The sequence below is a fragment of the Choloepus didactylus genome, chromosome 1 (assembly GCF_015220235.1).
Source record: "Choloepus didactylus isolate mChoDid1 chromosome 1, mChoDid1.pri, whole genome shotgun sequence".
Lineage (NCBI taxonomy): Eukaryota > Metazoa > Chordata > Mammalia > Pilosa > Megalonychidae > Choloepus > Choloepus didactylus.
The window spans coordinates 103,084,182-103,106,033 of NC_051307.1; the positions used below are offsets into that span (position 1 = coordinate 103,084,182).

The following is a 21,852-nucleotide window of genomic DNA, read 5'->3' on the forward strand; positions in this document are numbered from 1 at the left end:
GCCAGGCTGTTACAAAAGGGGCTTCAGGAGGACTGGGAATGTAGGTGACCAGCTCAGGGCTGCTGGGGAGGAGTACAAGCAGAAGCTACTGCTTAGGACCCATCTATGCTCAGCTTCTAGGGCTCCAGGGAGGAAACAAGTTGGCAATAGCCTGTGGGGTGGAGGATCAGTATCTATTCTGGTATCTGCATTCTGAAGGGGCCTCTGGACCTAGCCTTGGCAAACAGGGATCCTGGCTGGTCCTGTATGTGCAGGCCATAGAAGCTCCCTGATGCTTGAAATGGATAGGATCTGCCCCTCAGCAGAGTGAAAACCCCAGGGTTGACACAGAAAAAAAGACATGTCATAGAATTTCGGATCTTAGAGTCCAAGCTACCTTGGAGGGTCCTAAGCATAATCCTGATCTGGAAGTGGTTCAGAGAGAATCTGTGGACCCTCTAATGCCCAGCGAGAGGGGAAGGATTTGATAACCCCTGAAGCATGATTGGGCTTGGTTTGATGGCTTCAGAAGCCATATCCTTCTGCTGCCATCTTTGGAAGTAACCCCAGGGTTCTCTGGATCTGGGCTGGGCCAGGTTAGGCAGATGAGGCTATTGCTAAGCAGGGCTCTATTGAATTCCTCTGGCATGAAATTCAGGAGCTCACACATGTAAGATCTTGGTTATTGGAGGGTGTTTACAGCACCTTCTGTGGCCAGATTGGGATGTCATGGAATTTTCAAGTTCAGCCAATCCCTCTCACCTCCACCACCATACTCCCCACGCCACCCCCACTCCCTAAAGGTTGCAGAAAGCCCAGGCATCTGGACACAAGCAATATGTCAGGAGAACTAAGTCTAGGCAAAGGCAGTACATCACCAGGCTAAGTGCACAGAGTCAGAAAAGTCCTGAGGAGGGTCCTGGCTGTGTGGTAAGAGTCAAGGAATGAACAGAGATTCAGACGTTAATTGGGGTCAGGGGGCCTAGGACAAAGTACATATTCTCACACCTGGGCCAGGCTTGGGGTCAGACCAGGCCCTGGAGGGTTGGGGAACAGGAGAAAAGAGCCAGGGATGTTAGCAAGAAGATAGGACCCTGTTCTAGTTTGCTAATGCTGCCAGAATGCAAAACACCAGAGATGGGTTGGCTTTCATAAAAGGGGGTTTATTCAGTTACACAGTTACAGTCTTAAGGCCATAAAGTGTCCAAGGTAACACATCAGCAATTGGGTACCTTCACTGGAGTACCCAATGGCATCCGGAAAACCTCTGTTAGCTGAGAAGGCACGTGGCTGGCGTCTGCTCCAAAGTTCTGGTTTCAAAATGGCTTTCTCCCAGGACGCTCCTCTCTAGGCTGCAGTTCCTCAAAAATGTCACTCTTAGTTGCACTTGGAGTATTTGTCCTCTCTTAGCTTCTCCGGAGCAAGAGTCTGCTTCCAATGGCTGTCTTCAAACTGTCTCTCATCTGCAGCTCCTGTGCTTTCTTCAAAGTGTCCCTCCTGGCTGTAGCTCCTCTTCAAAATCTCAGTCTCAGCTGCACGGAGTTCCTTCTGTTTGTCAGCTCATTTCTATGGCTCCACTGATCAAGGTCCACCCTGAATGGGTGGGGCCACGCCTCCATGGAAATATCTCATCAGAGTTATCACCTACAGTTGGGTGGGGCACATTTCCATGGAAACATTCAAAGAATTACAATCTAATTAACACTGATAGGTCTGCCCACACAGGATTACATCAAAGACAATGGCATTTGGGGGACATAATACATACAAACTGGCACAGACCCCATTCCAAGAGAGCTTAGAGAGGTAGGGCCTCATGTAGAGCAGCAATTGGATTGGGCCCAGATTCTAAGCGCAGGGAGAGAAATTGCAGCAAGAGGCCGGTGAGCAGCAGAGGATGAGCAGCCAGGCTAACTTGGTGCTGTTTTCCCAGAACTACTGACCCAGGGCTTCTTAAATTCTGACTTTTTCCTTAATAAAAACAAGATTTAACCACTGCAGAAACTAGAGCAAGACTGAGCCTTTAGAGGACTCACAAGGAATCCAGTACAGATTATTGGTAGGAGGTATAGAGAAGCAGGCAGGTCCCTGTGGAGTCCTTCCACCTCCAATTCCCTGTTTGACACTGAATGAATCCCTGGGCCTTGTTCACCCCATCTGTGAAATGAGGGTCTTTGATCATAGCAGAAATTTCCAAACTGCTGTCCAGGAATTTGAGGAGGGGCCTCTGGGGTCCATACAGGCATTCAACAAGAGGGAACCTCAGAAAGAGGGACCCAAAGCCCCCTACCCACAATCATCTAGAGCAGTTCCATCTTTAAATGTAATATGTTGGGTTTCCACATAAAATTTTATTTGGAAACCACAAGAAAAGGAATGAAAAGGAAAAGGAGGAAAAAGAATAGACAAGAAAAGAAAGAAGAAAAGTAGTCCTGAGCCAGATGATCTCTAAGCTCTATTTCCGTCCTGTTGTTCTCTGACTCACCACGTTGTTCTCCTGCCCACATTTTCAAGAGCTGCTTCTGTTCCTTTTCACCATCCTCTCAGGGAAGAGGATATCCATAAGCCCAGAAAAAGCCACTAGCTAGATCTTGTTTCCCGGCTCTGAGGAGTGCTGGCTTGCAGAGGAGGAAACTGGGGGGTTTTGTGGGCTGAGGGAGGAGACCTGAGGCCCAAAGCTGTAAATCAGGCTCAGAGGTTTGGAATCCCTGCTGCTTGACCTTCAGACGCCCCTCGCCACTCCAGAAACCTTCATACTTAACATCCAGGCTTAGGGAAGCTTGCCCAGAGCCTGGGCTGCCCCTGGAGGCCGGGCCCCACTTTGAGGAGGAGTTGTTTTTATTTTTCTGGACAAATTGCTAAAGCCAAATCTTCGCTCCCAAGAACAACACAGGCAGAGGGTTTCAACATGATTGGGAGAAGAAGGCTTTTTGCCATTGCCTAGCCAGTGAAACCCACAGCTAACATCCACACGTGAAATGGAAAGTATGGCTCGTAACTGCTATTTATTTTTCCTCTAAACATTTCCCACCCTTGCCAAGTATCAGGGCTTACTGACATTTTAAATGGTTTTGCTTTACCACTTCCCAACCTGAATATGTTGCATGCCTCTCAATGTTCAGCTCACAAATCCAGGAATTCCACAAGAGTTTGGAGATGTGGCAAATTCAGCTTGAACTGAGAAATTCCTTTATAAATACACACATCATCCACTGAGACCCTTCTGATACTCTCTTGCACAAGAGGAGAATTAGTTGAAACCATATGATAGTGTACGGTAGTGGAACGAGCACTGGACTAGGAGTTGAGAGACTCACTGTCTCCATGTAGGACTGACCCTCCCTCCGTGTCAGCTAGGATGAGTCACTTCCTCTTTCCTTGCCTATTTCCTCTTCTGTAAAAGAGAGGGTGGGGGGTCCTTCAGTCAGTCAATCAACATTTATTTCATGCCTGTTACCTGGCGAAATGTCTCTCCTTGACCAAGGGCCCAGCTTAGGGAATGGCACAAAAACTACACTGGGCAAATTTAACTCTAGAGTTCTGTAGGGTATCAGGTGTCAAAATCAGTTTTACTTCTGGTGCAAGAAACTACAGGAAGAAATTCAACACATTTTCAGCCCTGTAAAAGTTCACAGTCTGGTGAAGGAGAGTGACACATGGAAGGGCAAGTGCCTAGCAGAGTAATTGCTTTGGTAGTAGCTAACCAAGTGTTCTGGAGACACTAACAATGGAGGTCCTGCAGCGTGTCCCCAAAGAGACAGCATCTAAGTTGAGTTTTAAAGGTTGAGAACCTCTTAGCCAGACAAGAGGGAAAGGAAAGCAGAGGAAGAATATGAAAAGGAGAGAGTTTGGTGGGTTGGAAAAATTTCAAATAATTCCCCAATGGCTAGATATTGTGGGGTGCGAGGGTAAGAGGAAGTAAGTGATTAGGTAAATCAGATCTCCAGGGGCCTTGTGTATGCCAGGCTATGGGGTTTAGATTCTTTTTTTTTCTTGAAGGCAATGGGGAAACACTGAATTGTCTGAAGCAGAGGAATGACATAATCACATTTGTATTTTAGAAAGCTCACTCTGTCTTGCAAGGGATGGTTTGGAGAGGAAAAAAAATAGAAGTAAGAGGCAACAGGTGACGGTGTCCTAAACTAGGTCAGGCACAATGGGAACGAAGAAGAGGGAAGTGAAATCAAAATACATAGTAAAGGTCTTTACTAGATGAGCATTTTCCATTTCTAACTTTCTAGGACTCTACAGCTGAAGAATTCTCGCTGCTGCAAACATTTCACCTCCCATTTCACCCACCCCTCCTCCCACCTGCCACATATGCTGAAGTCTGGCTGGCTCCTCCCACTCCTCGCAGGGTAAGACTCAGATAATAGGCGTGGCAGCGGGCCCAGGCATTCCCGCCATCGTCTCCACCAGCATGTTCTGCTGCCTGAGCATTTGGCCGCCGCCATGAGTGTTAATTGGAGAGACATCTGAAGTGACCAGACTGGTTACGCCACCGCCATGACAGACACACTCCATCTGCTCTAACGAGGCAAGGCTCAGTACGCACATGAGGCCAGCCGGATTCCCTGTGCTTAGGACTTGTTAGAAGTAAGATTCAAAGAAATTAGATCCACAGCCTTTCAAAACTGAAAACTGCCTCAGAGAACACAGAGTCCACATCCTATGGTTTCATGTGGAGAAAAGTGAGGCCCAGTCTTGTCCAGAGCTACACCCCGAGCCCAGGGCCAGGTCTCCTGACCCGGTTCTCTGCCCTTTGTAGGAAGATATGAAGGGAAGCTGGAAAAGTCAATCCAGAATTGAGTTTCTAGTATCATGAGCTGACCAATACAGTACCCTATACAGATCTGCTCAAACTATTCATTAAATGGTGAGTGACATGACTATAAGACGGCATTTTGCATCTGGCCTATCAATATCTTAGAAATTTTTCTCATAAGTTATTCTATTATCTAGCCAGAAGGGATTTTAGAAATGGTCCCGTCCACTGGCTTTCACACTGGTATTTGTTTATTTGTTTTTATTTTGTTTTGTTTTAGTAGCAGAGCCTTTTTCAGATGATGAAAGGACTTGTTAGAAGTAAGATTCAAAGAAATTAGATCCACAGCCTTTTAAAACTGAAAACTGCCTCATAGAACACCGAGTCCACATCCTTTGGTTTCATGTGGAGAAAAGTGAGGTCTAGTCTTGTCCAGAGCTATACCCCGAGCCCAGGGCCAGGTCTCCTGACTCGGTTAGGAGGCTTAGATGGGGAGCATCTAGCCAGGATCACATAATGAAGAAATGGGAGAGCATGTTTAGAAGAAAATTCTCATAATCAAACATGCATAATCAACATCCATCATCTTATTTGGTCTTGACAACAACCCCCACTGCTGTCCACCCTACTGTTCCACCATTGACAGGGAAAGAGAAGAGAAGAAGAAGGAATAACCCAGAGTTTCAAGGTAAGTAAGTAGTGCATGTATTTAAGTTTAATTTCCAACCCCCAAATCTTCCAGAACAAGCTCTTTTAACAATACCTGGTCGTTGTATGGCCTTTTCTAATTATTAATGCACACTCACGTATATAATCCCACGTTCGCTATAAAGAAAGTCGTGTACACCCATTTTACAGAAGAAGCAGTGAAAAGAGAAGTGATCTGCTACACAGTTAGTATGGGCAGGGTCAGTCCAGCTGTCTCAGTGTTTGGATGCCCATTCCAGGAACCCCATACCCCTGTAGTTTTTGCTCATCCCTGGAGTGTCCCTACCAGGTCAGTTGTCTTTTGTAGACCGACTTCCAGTGTGAATAACAAGAACCTCTGTTGCTAAGCTGCAGCATTACAAATAACATTGCAACTTCCTTGACTGTAGTTAATCAACAAGGGAGATGTAAGTCATTAAAGAGATCAGTCTAAGACGTGTTCTTAATTAAGAGCAGAAGCACCTTGAGAAACCAGCAGCAATTGTAGGTCTCCATGAAGAGAAGAGGGAGCCCTCCCCGCTGAATGTCCCATAGCCCCGTGAAGACCCAGCTTGGCCTCCTCTGCTGACTCAGGTGCTGTGAAGGTACTTTCTGGACCAGGCCTGCCAATAGGACAGAGACGAGGCTGTGTAGAGTGGGCACCAAATTCAGCAAGGTCTGCAATGCTGGTAAGACTGGATACCACGGGCCTAAGGAGGTGCTCCTGGAAGGCCCTGGCCATCTGTGGGCAGAGGCAGATCTTCCATCTAGATGGAGGAGAAAGGACCATGCCTAGGAGATGGTCAGGCCTTGGTCACCACTTTCTTCCACTAAGTCTTTCAAAATAATAAAATCTTATTATAATTTTGCTGGGAGCAAGAGAAGGATGGGGGAAAACAACTATCAGCGGGGCCATGGCTTTTATGGAAGGGGACCTCACATGCATTCTATTTAGCATATTTTTGTTCATATGTCACTGGGCATTGAAAGATCCCTGATCCTTGAACACAACTAACAACTCCCCAATGGTAATAATGATGACAATAAGAATAGCAGCAATTATAATACCTATAAATATTGTATCAAAATAGCTACTGTTACTTTAAAGGCAACTAAGACAAATAAACAGCTTTTAGTCTACAACCTCTTTTAATGTTTGTTATCACATTTGCTCTTCACAAAATCTTAGAGGTAGGTAGGGTAGGAATGGCAATCATATCCACTTTATAGAAGAAACCGAGCCCTAGAGAACAGGAGAGGGCTGCTCAAATCATGCAGTAAATTAGTGGCCAAGCTTTGGGAGTAGAGAAGCAGAAGAAGAAAGTTAAAAACTTTGGATGCTAAGTCCCAATGAAGAAGGATGTCAATTTCTTTTTGGAAGGGATGTATATTGTTCATCCTTCTGGGTAAGGTAAAAATGGGAAGCTACACTGTTGAATGAAGGGTCAAGACACTAGGAGATCTGGCTGTGTATGTGGAGTGTGACTAAAGAAGGACACTTGAAGAAGGGGGATTTCAGTCTCTGGGCTTTGAGAAGAGTGTGGACAATATTCACAGTTGCATGGCCTCACCTACACGGCTGAAGCCACAGAACCAACAAAGAAGAATAATTGACAGGGGACTGGGTACCTATACACATCCAACCAGCTCTTAAGTTTGCATTGACGTCTCTATCCCCTCTACCTCCTCTGAAGTGAGCTCTTGAGGGCCAGAACATTTTATCTTTTCTGGTCTGTATCTTTGGAGCCTATTATATTACTGGGTCCATAGTCATTGCTCAATACATTTTAAATTAATCTATTAGTTAAAGAATGGATGAGTACACCAAGAGGCAACTGACTTTGGCCCTGGGGATACATTGAATGCAAATCCTAACTGAAATAACCTGCTCCTTTGGGCCAAGAACTTAGCCTCTTGTTCCTTTCCTTATCAGGGCACTCATATTTATCCCCTTGGAAAGCTCAGTGAGAACAAAAACAATGTGGAGTCTGAATGACAAAAAAAGTTAAGTAATAGCATAAGCCTCAAAACATCACTGTGAGGGGCTGCTTAGTACATAACCACAGGGATTCCTTCCCCTACCACTGTGGAAACTTACATTAGGCCTGGTAGCATTCATTACCTGATGAAAAACCAACAACCTGTGAATTAGGCATCTACATGTGCAAAGCCCTGGATCAAGAACCCAGGGGATAAGACAATAAACTTGATTGATCTTTGCCCTCAAAGAGTTTACGGTATTATCAAGATACCATGGTACCAGGCAGAAAAAAATTAAACAAATGCTCAGAAGCATGTATTAGTTTCTTATTGCAGTTGTAATAAATTTCCATGAACTTAATGGCCAAAAACAACACAAATTTATTACCATGCAGTACTAGAAGTCAGAATTCTAAAATGGGTTGGCAGGGCTGCATTCTTTCTGGAGGTACAAGGGGAGAATCTTCCTTTGCCTTTCCCAGCTTCTAGAGGCCGCCTTCATTCCTTGGCTTGGCTTCCTTCCTCCACCTTCAAAGTCAGCAGTGTAGCATCTTCTCTCCTCTCTGACTTCCCTCTTCTAAAGAGCCTCGTAATTGCATTGGATCCACTGGAAAATCCAAGATACTCTCCCTATTTCAAGATCTTTAACTTAATTGCATCTGCAAAGTTCCTTTTGCTATGTAAGGTAGCATATTCACCTCCTTTGCTTCCATAGTTTACCTCCTAGGAAATAATACTCTCCCTATATTTGTTTGTACTTCTCTGATGCTACTCTACCTGTAGTGACCATTACTTTGCATTATAATCATCTGTGCATTTAAGGCTCTCTTCCTCACAGACTCTGAGTTTCTTGAGAGTGCAGAATCTGCCTGATATATCCCTGTGCACCCTGTAGACCCTTGCGTGATGCCTTGCACACTGCTGGTGCTCCATAAGTGCAGGACTGGGTGAATAAAAATGCTCATCTCTGTACTTATATTCTCCCCTCCTCTCTCCCCTAACCTTCTAATAAAGAGACTCTGTGTGACAGGCCTATGGGCAGGGATTAGCTCTTAAATGCTCATGGATACATTTCAAATGACCAAAACTCAGTCAGTTATTGGTGAACTCAGTAGTGTTGGCGGTTTTGTGACTTGTAGCAGTGTGACTTAGAATAATGAGGCCTGGGTTATCATTATACCGACAAAAGAAGCCATGAAAGCCTAAGGATAGCTCAGCCTTGGCCAACCAACATGGGGAGAAGAGAAGGTACCTTAGATGCTGGAGGGAAAAGGATCTGGACCAGAAGCAGGCAGAACATAAACTGAATCCAGACGTCTGGATTGAAAGGTCAGCAGGAAACACAGCATATGTCAGTGGGAACAGCAGAGGGAGTCACAGGTTTTAGAAGCTGGGCCTGTGTCAATTTCTGATTAGCTCTGTGACCTCAAGCAAATTTCACATGACTACCTTCTTCTCATCATTCAAGTTTCGACTCAAATGTCACCTTTTCAAAAAGGCCTTCCCTGACCACGCAAACTATAAAAGCATCCCCCAGTTACCCTCTTTTTGGCTTATTATAACACCAATCCAGTATCTGAAATTATTTGTTTATATGCTTAGTTTTTGCGTCCTCCATTAGAATGTAAACAGTTGGAGAGCAGGAATTCTGGATGTCTGGTTTAAGCAGTTACCCCAGTATACAGAATCACGTTTGCCACATTTTAGGTATTTAATATTACTTTTTTTTTCTTTTTTTTTAATATGGAACATTTCATGAATTTGCGTGTCATCCTCATCCAGGGGCCATGCTAAACTTCTCTGTATCGTTTCAATTTTAGTATATGTGCTGCCGAAAGGAGCACTCAATATTCTTTTTAAGTGACTGATTATCTATAAGATGGGGAGAAATTGGGGAGTAAAAATAGATGATTTCTAAGAAAGTTCCATATCTCCTTATGGTACATCATTTAGTTCTGTATACCTCTTATGCACTGGATATAAAAGCATTTGGACAGTCTGAGATGAAAAAATCCCATCATTATTATGACTTGCTCTTTGGTATATAGTTGGTGGCCAAATTGATTCTCAAGTCTTTTGAAAATTAATATCAATAACATCCCTTGTTTTTATCAGGGACTATACTTTAAAATGCATTTTCTTACTTGATCTTATAACCACTTATGGGAGAAGCTATCATTAATCTTATTTTCAAGTTAGGGAATTGTAACTCAGTTGATTTTCCTAGGGTTACATAGCTTGGGTGGGGCAGAGGCAGTGTTCAACTCCAGGTCTTTTAATCCCAAGTCTTATACTTTCTCCACTAGACCTCACTGCATCTTAGCCCTGAGTAAGGTAAAGCTCTATATTCCAGGAAAAACAGTGTTTATATACCAAATTTTCCAGTCTGCTGGTGCTGAATCTTCCGTGCTGGCATAAGCAGGTGGGTTCATTTAATTCTTCTCTCTGCCAATGAAAGATCAGTCCAACTGTGTCATAACACTAGGCTGTGAAACCCAGGAACTCCGATCACAGATGGAAAGAATGCTACAACAAAAGGGGGGAAAGTGCCTAGATATCACTTATTTTAGGTTTTTGCAGAAACGGAGAAACTGAGGTCCAGAAGAGGAAATGACTTTCCAGTTCTGTTGAAGTTAGATCATTAAATTATTGCACCATCACTATTCAGTATCTCATGAAAGTGCAGGGTCAATCAAAACTGGATTTTCTGTTTTAGAAAGGAGTAAGCCAGGTGTGCATTTCACTTGACCTGGTGGGGAGTGTCTGCAGATGAGGCAGCAGTGAGAAGTAAGAGCCCCTTCTCTCAGGGAGTGGAAAAGAGTGTAACTCTGTGCTCCTCCAAACAAATCCTGTGCTTTTAGGGTCCCAGGGAATTGAAGCCTCCATCCCTTGATGGCAGATTGATAGCTTGAGGGTTTCTGCCCCCAGCCAAGTGGCTGCCTCTCTACCTGTGCAGATGTGTTGGTGGGTAACAGGCCAGGCCCTTATTTCCCTGTACACCCAAAGAAAGCTTGAACATTCCCCTATAGGCAACATTGAGAGATGACCCCAGGGGACGACCTACCCCATGAGCCCCAGGTTTAGACTATACCCTGGAGTAATAGGGTGTAGGACCTGATTTTTCCTAAACTCACTGAAAAGACAAACTTGCGCCCACCATTTTCTCATCTGTAGAATGTGGCAGGACAGCCAGGAAAATGGAAACTATCTCATCTGTTACACATGCTAGCACATTGGAGCATTATCCTTCTGTTTTTACTTCTGGAGAAACAGAGCATTTTATCTAGAGGATGGGCAAGAGAAAGTGTGTTCTGTTTTTTTGGCATTAAATAGTTTATCAGAGCTTGAGGTACTTTATATATAATCAGTATTTTGTAATTTACTTAATGCTTTCATTTTCATCATCACACTTCGCCCCACTAACAATCCGTGAGGGAGACAAATCTGCCTATCCCTTTCTCCCTCCCTTCCCCTCCCTCCTCCCCCGTCCCTCCCTCCTCTCTCCCTCCCTCCCTTTCTCCCTCACTTCTTACCTTCCTTCCTTCATCAGGCAATTATTAAAGAATATTCTGTGCCAGAACTGTGCTAGGTGCTGGGAACTCATGGGCAAAATGTGATAGAAGGAAATTCTGAGAGACCAGGGAAGGCAACATGATTTGCTTAAGATTCCTGAGCTGTCAGTGGGGGAATTGGAGCTCTAACTCAGCACTGGCATGTGGCTTGGGGCTCCTCCTTTGTCTGTACATGCCTCACTGCCCATCTCTTCATACAGAAATTCAAGGAGATGATTGCACCTCTTCTGCTGCTCTCTCCCTCTTCCTTTCTTCCCCTGATTTACATATTGCTAAATGATGAAATTATACAGTACATAATTCCACAGCAACTCTGCTGCTTAAAAAAAAAAAATGGGAGTGGAGTAATTAGGCAGAAAGGATTCTCAATTAGGCAATGGATTCTGTTTCTAAAGTAGTAAATGGGGGAGAAACTGTTTTTTTTTTTTTTAACTGTCTCTTGAATATATAGCCACAGAGTGATTGTGGCCTTGGTTAGCAACAGCCCAGCTCTGAACCGGAATCCTCCTAGCTGGCCTTGAAGCAGTATTTTGTCTCTGAGTTTTCTGCCTACTTCCAGACCTTCAGATTTTGGAGTAAGCACAAACTTTAGGATCTCTGGCACCAAAATCGGCATTCAAGACCGCTACTTTAATTCTAGGTGACTTCTTTATTTGTCTTTTGTTTTAAGGCAGAAAACATGAGGAGAATGTTGATTGTCCACCCAAGTCACTGAGAATAAATTATCAGGAGTCCTATGGGCTCTAGAAATCAACTGGACTCTTTTTAGGTTGTTTCAGAAAGGGCTTTTAATTGTGATACTGAAATTTCCTATTCTTCTGAAGGTGGATGATCTTACAATCCTATGAATAGAAAGAGCCAGTTGCCCTCATTATTTTTTAAGCTGACTGTAAATATTTTCTTTTCCAGGGGAGATGGGTTGAATTCTTTGGGAGAAAGCTGCTCTTTGGTTTGAAAAATGCTTTAATCATTTATGCAGGGGTGAGGCCCAGGCCCATTCTAGAAGTGAGAATTAAGCCCAAGACAAGATAAATTACTTTGCATAATAAAGTACAGTAGTCTCTTCCTTAGACTGATATTTAAAGAATATATGCATATGAAGAGATTCCTAGTTTCCCCTAGATGGCTGAAAGGATAAGTGCTTTGGTGATGGGGTTTAGAGAAGGAACTCTGCTTCCAGAGGATGGAGCCTCAGGAAAAAGCCTAATGCAGTGGTGTCCTTTGGGTGGTGAAAACAAATTTCAGCATCAGTAATGTCTGATATTCCTTTTAAGTTGTTTCCTGTTCTACATCACTTCAATAATACAAATCTTAAACAAAGACTTTAGACAACAGCCTGTGTCAGTGGAGAAGAGAGAGCAAATAGGTGGGGGGGGTGGAATGCTGATTCCATGATTCTAATGAAGCAGCATGGAGAGAAGAGTACATTCATCAGATTTCATGACAAGGAAGCCAAGGATGACTGGAGAGAAGCTGAAGCAGAAATTGGAGGGTGAAATGTCGATTGGCAAGCAACAATGGTAACCTTTCCCTAAAATCTCTGACATATTGGACTTCTTGTAGTTTGAAGGGATGGTGGGTTGGATATTTAATCTGTATATAATGGTGAATGTGACAGCTTAGAAGACTTAGGGCCAGGGGGCTACATGGAGATACTCCAGCTTGACATCAGTCTAGGTTGGAGTTCACAGCACTTGACAGATGTTACCTCCGGATGTCTCGTGAGGCTCCTTTGTGCTGGGAGGCAGCAGAATATGATGGAAAGTGCCTGGGCTTTACAAGGTTGGCCGTGAATTTGTGATCTTCCACCTCCAAGTTGGGTGACTCTACAGAATTCTACCTTTCTGAGCCTTGGTGGGCTAAGGAACATTGGGCAATTCCAGTCTCATGGATTATAGTGAGGATGATGGGAACTAGTGTTTTAAACTGTTTAGCAAATGGAGGAGATAAATGAAAGTTTCATTCCCTTCTCTAAGAGGGAATGCTCACTGTTTTCAAACTGAGGAACTGTTGCCTTGAAGAGAAGGGGGCAGATTTGTCGAACTGACTTCTTCTCTGTGGCATCAAAAGATATAACTAGAATTAGTGGGTAGAAATTACAAGTCAATTAAAGCACAGTGTAAAAAATGGCTTTTAATAAACCTGTTCAACAGTGGAGTTTAGGAGGGGGTGAGGTTCCCATCTGTAGATAATCAAGTAATGGCTCAATAATTGTTTGAAAGAGATGCTTTAGAGGGAATGCCAAAAGTTGAGCAATTTTACCTCTTAGATCTTTTCCAAACCTGAGTTCCCATAATTCTAACTGTTATCATTTTCCTTTTTAGCACAAGGGAAAGACCAATAGGTAGTTTATTTGCTGGAATCTGCTGCAAAGTGTGAGTCCCGATGTACTAACTTTAAGATCCTGTCCTTCCTCCTTCAGCATTATTGCTATGCATTGGGGTTAACTCAAACAGCATTTCATTCTGTCCCTAGGTCATGATTTCCAGGAGATTGTTGAAGAGAGAGCATCACAAGGAAAGGGAGTGGGCCATATGGCCTGCTAGGTCTTTGAAAAATAGAATTGGAAAGACCCCATAACTATTCATAATGGGATACCAGTTTTGCTGATGCTATATTTACTGGGTTCCCTGGGAGACAACTCATTCCTTGGGTGTGGGCACCAGTAAAGATCTCACTACTTATTATCCTAAATTCAGCATGTTCTGAATTGAACAAGGCCTTTGCTACAATGGCCAGTGAAATCTGCCAAATGTTTTTAATGGGTAAGCATCAAGAAGTTTTGATGCCAGACTTTGAGTGAAATAGGAAGAGGTTGACACATCTTAATATTTACAGGAAAAGCAGAGCTTTTCCAATGAGTTTCTTGGCAAGATTCAGTCAGACTGAAATTCATCCTAAGCACATCATGGAAGGACTAGTGACAAGAATAATCCTTCACATGGTTGCTTACACAGCCATTACTTCATTTGGCTCTGCCACAAAGCTCTGTCAATTAAAAATGTACTAATATCTCCATTCTATGGTTGGTTACATGAATTTCCCAGGAAAAGATCATAGAATCAACATGTAAGAAGCAAGACTATCAAAGATCATCCATGGTCTAAAAAAAAAAAGATCTAGTACAATCGTTCAGAGAAATTAGCAATGTAGCTTTTTTTGGTGAACTCTTATGTAAAGCCATTTCTATGGAGAACAAAGTGGAGCTTCTCTGGTGCATGTGGTAGAAGGCCAGAAATTTCCAGTTGAGGAACCTGAGACCCCAAGTTAGGAAGTGACTCATTTGGAGTCAGAGAGTAACAAGACTGGAAACTGAGGCCTGCACTGGGCCTTTTCCACTTAACCAAGAAAGCATGAAGGATAAATGAAAAATTAGAAGGAAAAATGCTATCCTTAATCCTACCAGAACACTGTGCTCCCCAACTCTAAGAATGTATCACATATTCCCAATCCATGCCCCAGCATTAGGACATCTGCATTAGGAGAAAGTGCAAGGAATGGAGATTTTAAATGTTGACCTGATCAGACTGATAAGATGAACTGGACAACCAGGAAAGAACTCCTCCAATAGGACAGGAAGCAGCAAACCCCCGTAATACCAAGTGACAATCAACAAACATTCTGTAAGCATCTGTGGTAACAGAAGTAATGATACCCTACATTTGCATTGATCTAAAGTTTTCAAAGAACTTTCACATTTACTTTTACTGTTTAGTTTGATCTTCAGAACAATCCTGTAAAGTAGTAAGTGCAGGTGTCATTATCTCCATTTTACAAGAGAAGAAATTGAGGTGCTAAGAGGCTAAGTAACGTGGCTGCTGCTGCTGTTGGTAAATGGTGGTTTTCCCATGATAATGCAAGCCCTCTTACTCTTTTCTAGATCCTCTTTCTACATCAGTGGTCTCCTATTGTTTTGGGTGGTATGTGGGAAACAGAAGCAAGATGTTATAAATCGTTCTAAATGTGTGCAGGGATCTTTCTGATATATTGAAGAGGTTTATGATGGATACCCCACTTCTTCTAGTTATTGGTCATGAGAGTATCAACACTCCAAAACGGTGTCGAGCACATGACTATCATGAAAACCATCATTTTTTGCCCCCTTTCCTAAATTTATTGAAGAAAGAATGGAGGAAGGACATCATGCCGAGGAACATGGGAGCAGGGATTCTGTGAGACTCATCAGTTTTTAATGTTTATGGACTTTTAATGAAGCCGCCGGGTTTGATCTTCCTGGTAGATCATCAGGAGAAGCCATCATGATTCTTGCTCTAGTTGGGGGATACAAAACACACACTTTGGAAATGATTACAGAAGATACTACATACACACATATATGAAAATATATAAATATGAAAAATATATGAACATATATATGAAAATTATACAATACAGACAAGGTAAATTGTTTCTAAATGAAGACAATGTCTTTTAGATTTAGACAAAGTAATCAATATTTTTACAGTGTGTGTGGCAACAGTATTATGACATTTTATAATATATACATAATTTATTGGCTTACTTATGTGCTAGACACTATTGCAAGGGTTTTGCATGTATTACTACTACTGCTATTAATAATAAAAACAACAAAGCCCATGTTTTCCATTTACCACACTATCCTGGCAGTAAATATGGGGCTATGATTTTAAACCCCACACAGTCCTTTCCTGGTCCTTATCCATGCTTTTATATTTACAATCTCCTGTAAAGTCCTCTTAAACTATTACTGAGAAGCCCAAGAAGGTGCTCTTATGTAGAACCCTCTCAGTCACCATTTGGTGTGTTCGATTCTACTCCTTCCAGTTCTTTCTGTTGACTCTGCCGGTGGACTGAGGGAAAAGCCTCCATGCCACTTCTCCATGACATGCATATTAGCTGTCAAAGCTGTGGACTTACCTCAGAGTTGAACCCTTAAAGCATCAGAGTTGCCTTGCATTACCTCCCTCTATGTCTGAGTAGTACTGTGTTCCATGGGTTCCAAATTGGAGCTGTCTGTTACTTCTAATTCCTTACAGACTTTAATAAAACCATTGTAACTCATTTATTATGAGCATTCATTTCCTGTGCTCTGGCAAGAGTTGAGGTAGCAGGTAGATCAGAGGCAACTGGGTGCAAAACAGTCTCAGAACTACCCCTCTCCTTTCCCCATGGTCCATTTTCTATGGAGCTTTATTTGCTGCCTCCACTCTCTCTTCTTAGCAGGTTGCTTGGTCACCACTTCAGATAGTCACCTGCTGACCTATCCCCACAGACCTTTCCAGCCCTCTTCAGATAGATTCCCATTCTAGGATGAACTCAGCCTAGCTTCAGATCAATACTGTCATATCACAAATGTCACAATTACCTATATATATGTATATATAATTACATATATATATTTATATGTAATCATATACCTACATAACTTACAGGTAATAAATTGCTAAACTTTGCCACACAGGTAACTGCAACTGGAGAATAGAACTGAGGTATGGACTAACTATGGGATAGAGTTTTAGGCTCTTGGGTCAAGGTTGCTTCCTCTTGGATCTTGGAAAGTACAAGAAGCATAGGTTGTTCAAAGGTCACAGGATGGTCACTTGGTTGGGCAGCATTCTTCCAAGAGTGAATGCTGTCAACCTAGAATCCATTTCCCTAATTTGAATGCTCAGACCAAAGGCTAATGGGGTACCCTGAGTCCTAGTTGCACTCAAACCTCTAGGAGGTAAATTCTGTAGCCTACTATTGTATTTGCAGAAGCACACAGAGGTCCCTCACCAACCAACTGTCATAGGCTAGCACTGCCTGGCAAATGTCTGTAGCCCCCTGATTGGAGGTTTTGCTCTTAGAAAGCAATGCAGAAACTCCTTCAATAAAGAGAACAAGAAACAATAGATCACATCCTTTGTCCATTCACAGAGAAAAACATTATTTCAAGGAAGTGCATGTTTTACATCTACACTGTTTTCCACTTAGCCTGTGACCTCCTCTAATGCTGCTATAAATCTGAAGACTGCCCAGCTGTCAGCCTCCCTAGCTAACATTTCTCTCTGGTGTCTCTAGGAGCAGGAAAAGTACCACGGGAGTGAGAGACTACCTCAGGCAAGGTTCTTGCCCTTTTTCTCTGGGAGCAGGGCAAATGGTGGTAGTATGAAATTAATGCAAAGTGGAAGGAGGATGAGGAAGAAAAGGGATGTGCATGTGCATGTATGTATGTGTATGTGTGTGCCTCTTGGAACCCCATTTTTTTAGTGATCACTTCCTTTTGGTGCCTCCACTGATGTAGAAAGATGTGCTTAGGTCACAGTCATAAACACAACTCTGTCTTAAATGCTGTATCATTTTAAAGTTGAATTTCAATCTTGTCTCTACCCACCCGCAAACTAAGTGACCTTCTGCAATCCATTTAGCAACTCTAAATCTCCCTTTTTCACATAATTGAGAAAAAGTTATATATGACACAATTATACTTGGAGTACCCACTCCATACCAGGCGCTATACTAGTCGCTGTGTGGGTGAGGAGAGGGACCTTAAAAAGATGAACAAAGTATAGTCCCTTCCATCAAGTTCTTATCAGACTACTTAATTTGTAAAACTCTCCTCTCTCTTAGTGACAGCATTTTCATTCTGTATGATCAGGCTTCCACATCCCCCACCCTTCCAACCCAATGTCCTTTCTCACTGCACTTGCTTGTACACATTGATATTCACACACTCCCTCTCTCTTACACCTATCCTCTCTATTCTTGCTATCTAAACTATGAATTGCATGTGCTATTTAGTGTCTCTAAAATCTTTCTGTTCATACTCTCAAGGAGCCATGTCTCTTGCCCTCATAGTATTACCAGTTGTACTTTAATCTTTATGATCCTTTCTATGTGTGTGATCCTTTTAATAGGTGGCTCACCCACTTGACTGAAACTTCCATGAAAGGCATGCCTCTCCATTGTATCTGCTGAGCCTGGCACAATGCCTGTTCAATTAATAGTTGTTGAATTAGTGAATGTTTGGTTTCTACTCTGTTCTTCTCCAATATAGTCTCCTTAGGTCTTTTTGCCTCATTTTACAGAAAGGGAAAACTGAAGCCCAGAGGGAAGATAACTCACACTACGAGTTGGAGTCCACACCAAAACGAAACACCAGGTTTTCTGACTCCAGGAAAAGAATCTAGGGCTCTTACACATTGTTCTTCTTTTCCCTTTGGAGTATAGTTGAAATGCCCTAGGCATTACGAACCTATGACTATTTTTAAAAATTGGGAAATTTTTTCTTTCTTTTCTTTTCTTTTTTTTTTCTTTTCCTTCTCTTCTTTACTTTTCCTTTATTTTCTTTTTTTCCATTGATATTATAATAAACCCCTATTATAACCCTGGTTGTCAGATATTAGCTTCCTTTAAGAGGTTCCCCATCTATAGTTGGAACTCTCCAAAGAGGAGATTCACTTGGACTGACAAAACGGAGTGTGGACAAAACTGAGTTTCAACAACAACCACAAATCAACTGTCCTATTCTTTTGCCTCTGCTCCCACTTTTCCATAATTTATTCCTGCATAATCAATTGTGGAAACCTTACTGCTTCCACCTACCATTGTGAGAACAGCAAGTTTGGTGTCAAGTTTTGAGGTCAAAGATTCCAGTCCTCAGGAGGCAAGACTGTCACTGGTTTCCTGAAGAATTAGGATAAACATCTCCTTCTTGTTATGTGTCTTACTCTGTTCTCTGTGCTTAGTCTCACAAAGGTCTGTGTACTTGGTTCTACCAGAATCTATCAGCCTCAAGCACCTTTCTCTATTGGTGCCCCAAACTGGCCTAAGACCAGTTAGTGACAGCCGACACCAGTGATACCCTGAATCATCTTCCTGAACACAGGCCACACACCTCAGCTCCTATGAGACTGGGGATAGGGGAGTGAGAAATGGGGTTTACACTACCTTTATCTGGACTCAATAGTCAGAAATAGAACTTTTTCATCAGTAACTGGCCTAAGGCAACACAGGAACAGATTTTCAACCAGAAAAACTGATGACAGTGCTTTTCCTTTGTAAAAAAACTTTTTTTTTTTTTTTTTTTTGCTAAATTCAAAGAATCTGCGGTATCTTTACCTATTATCCATCAGATCCTTGCATTATACTATTTTGTATCTCACACTAAATGAGTCCACTGTGTTTCTCATGAAAGGTGCCCATAATACATCTTTTTAATGTTTATAGCACAGCATATTAGGCTAACCATATTATTTGTATGCAGTAAATTTTATCAAGATGAACACTTGGCTAGAAATTGCATGCCAGTCAGAAGGATCACAAAATGGAATGAAGCCTTACTTGACTTCTGCTAGTGAGATCCTGATAGGGAAATGGAATTTCTTTACTTTTCTTCAATTCTTTCATTTATTCATTCATTAGGATTAGGCTAGGATCTAGAGCTACCAACATAAATAAGGTCCAGCCTTGGCCTCAAGATGCATTCATAGTCCGGCTGCACTGGAGATATGAAAAGAGAAAAAAAATCCAGCATGGTACATGCTAAAAAAATACTGGCCTCTGGGGTGTCTGGGAGAGAGATGGCTGGAATCCACAAATCAGAGGAGCACAAATATACTCCAAAAAATCAGAGATGAAGAGGGGAATACCAAAACAGAACACCAGATATAATATAGATAAGTAGGGATCAAGAAACTGAGTAGGGACCCAGATAGCAAAGCTGGACCAGATGTTGGGCAAAATCACCAAAAGCTGTGTACAAGTGTAGAGATAGAACCAAGACAGGGAAAAAGAGAGAGTGCATGCAATCACAACATCTGCAGTTCAGGTAGGCTCCTGGGAAAGTTGGGCTGACATTGCCAGCAAGTCAGAAGTGGTATCTCAGACCCCCTGCTGAGCCTGACAGCCCTTGACAGTCACCAGTCCTTTTTCTGACTGGGATATGGTATGTGGTCCTAATTTTACAGTACTTCCATTTTTTTGCTTTTTTTTTTTTTTTTTTTTTGAAACTGTAAGTAACTTGTTCACAGTCATATCAAAGCAGATTTGGGGCAGTAAATAGGCCCCTGGACTGCACACATTTTCCATGTTGTCTGAGAACTCTCAACTCTGCAGATCATGAAGACAAGGCAAAGAGAGCTACATTCAGAACCACGGATGTGGTGGGAAAGTGAAAACCAAGCCGACATTTGGTGTGTTGTAGCATTCCCAGCTCTGGTTTAACACAAGCGATGTGTTTCACTCACAAACTGGCACTGAGAGCTCATTTACATTTAAATAAGAGGCTTGTTAATGCCAGCAGGAGGACGCTGTCAATGCCAAGCCTGGCTCAGGATTCCTGCCAAGGAGTTTCTAAGAGCATCACTCTAGGAAACTCCCCCAGAAGAGAAGCAAGCATGCCTTCTCATTAAGACAACTCTATCACAGTGACATTTGCTTCAGAGCAGAAAGCCTTTGGCTGGGCTGGAAGCAAGTTGTTGAGTCTTGGAAAGTCATCTGTTTCCAAGACAGTTGTTAGGTTTGATTCAACTCCATATGGACGCTGACCCCACCTGCCACAGTTGAGGTGCAGTGTTTTCTATGGGAGCATTGCAGACTCATTCCTGCCCTCTGGAACTTCTCAGTCCTGTAAGACATGGGTGGTACTAAGAAAAACATGTTACAATATAAAGAAAGAGAGAGCCTACTTCATTGTGGGACAACATTTAATATTGGAAAGCTCTTCTGGACATTAACAGGCAATGTTTCTCTGTAGCAAGGATCATGCTGTTAAATACCTATAGATGCCAGACAGGGGACATAGGTGAATCAGGTGGACTGTTCATAAAACCCTAGGAAGTGCCTGAGATCCTGGTGACCGTAACACAGAATTTAAGGATCATGAAGGGATTGATATTTAAATCACATCTGAAGGATGAGCAGAAATTACCCAGAATTACCCAGGCAAAGATGTTACGGAGGGATTTCCAGGGAATATGGTGGAGTAAGGAGCTCCAGGTCTCAGTCTTTCCACCAAAACAGGCAGGGACTGTCTGAAACAACTGTTATGGGGTACTGGAGGTCTGAAGAACACTGCACAGCAACCAGGGAGGAGCAGAGGGAAGAGGCTCATGAACTATGGTAAGGTACAGTGAGTCTCTCTCTCTGTTTGGTAGCTGCTGGCACCTATCCCCACTCTCAAGGCAGGCCACCTTGAGATCTGGTCCTTGGATGGCTGCTGCTGTCAGAAAGGGACATAAAAATCCTCTTCCCAATAATAGGGGTGGGCTTGGTCAAACACTGATCATGGCTTTTGATTAGCAGATTCAGATGGTTGGGACTTGGTTCTGAGCTAATGTTTCAACCTGCCCCAGGCAAAGGTGGCAGCAGCCATTGTTTCAACCCTGCCCTTGACAGCAGTGGAGGTGGTAGAGATTTAAAGACACAGTGCCTTCTTAGGGCTGTGGGGGACATTTGGCTAAAAGGTGGCAACTGCTGGGCAGGCTGGGAAAGCTTAACTTCGGGGAGCTGTCAAAGAGGCTTTGACATCCTTTCTGATTCCCTCCCCAGGACACTTTGGAGCTAGTCTGCACCCCCTTTGTGGGTCCCTATCCCTGCTTTGGCTGTGAGATACTGATTTGGGAGGGTCTTCTTCAGGGCAACAATCTCCCAGAATTTTCCCTCTAGGCAAAAGCAGCTAGAGACAACAAAAGGAGGTTAAAAAAAACATAGAGGCAAAAAACAAAACAAAACAAACAAACAAAAAAAAAAACACAATAGATTAAGATTTCCAGAGAAGGAACAGAGGAAATGGAGCTCTCTCCTAGAGATGAAAACAATTGCACAAAAAAGTGCAATCTTAAAAATAGTACCATATATCCAGGGCAAGAAGCAGATGAAGAGCTGAAAAAAATTTGATCAGTT

The 21,852-nt window shown here is 42.7% G+C and overlaps 1 non-coding gene across 1 annotated transcript; it reads right to left on the reverse strand.

The window, feature by feature from the left end:
- Nucleotides 1-9,148: 9,148 nt before the first annotated feature.
- LOC119510913 lies at nt 9,149-9,255 on the reverse strand. The gene has a single exon (XR_005212066.1). It is a non-coding gene; the product is annotated as a U6 spliceosomal RNA (small nuclear RNA).
- Between the last annotated feature and the right edge of the window lie 12,597 nt (nt 9,256-21,852).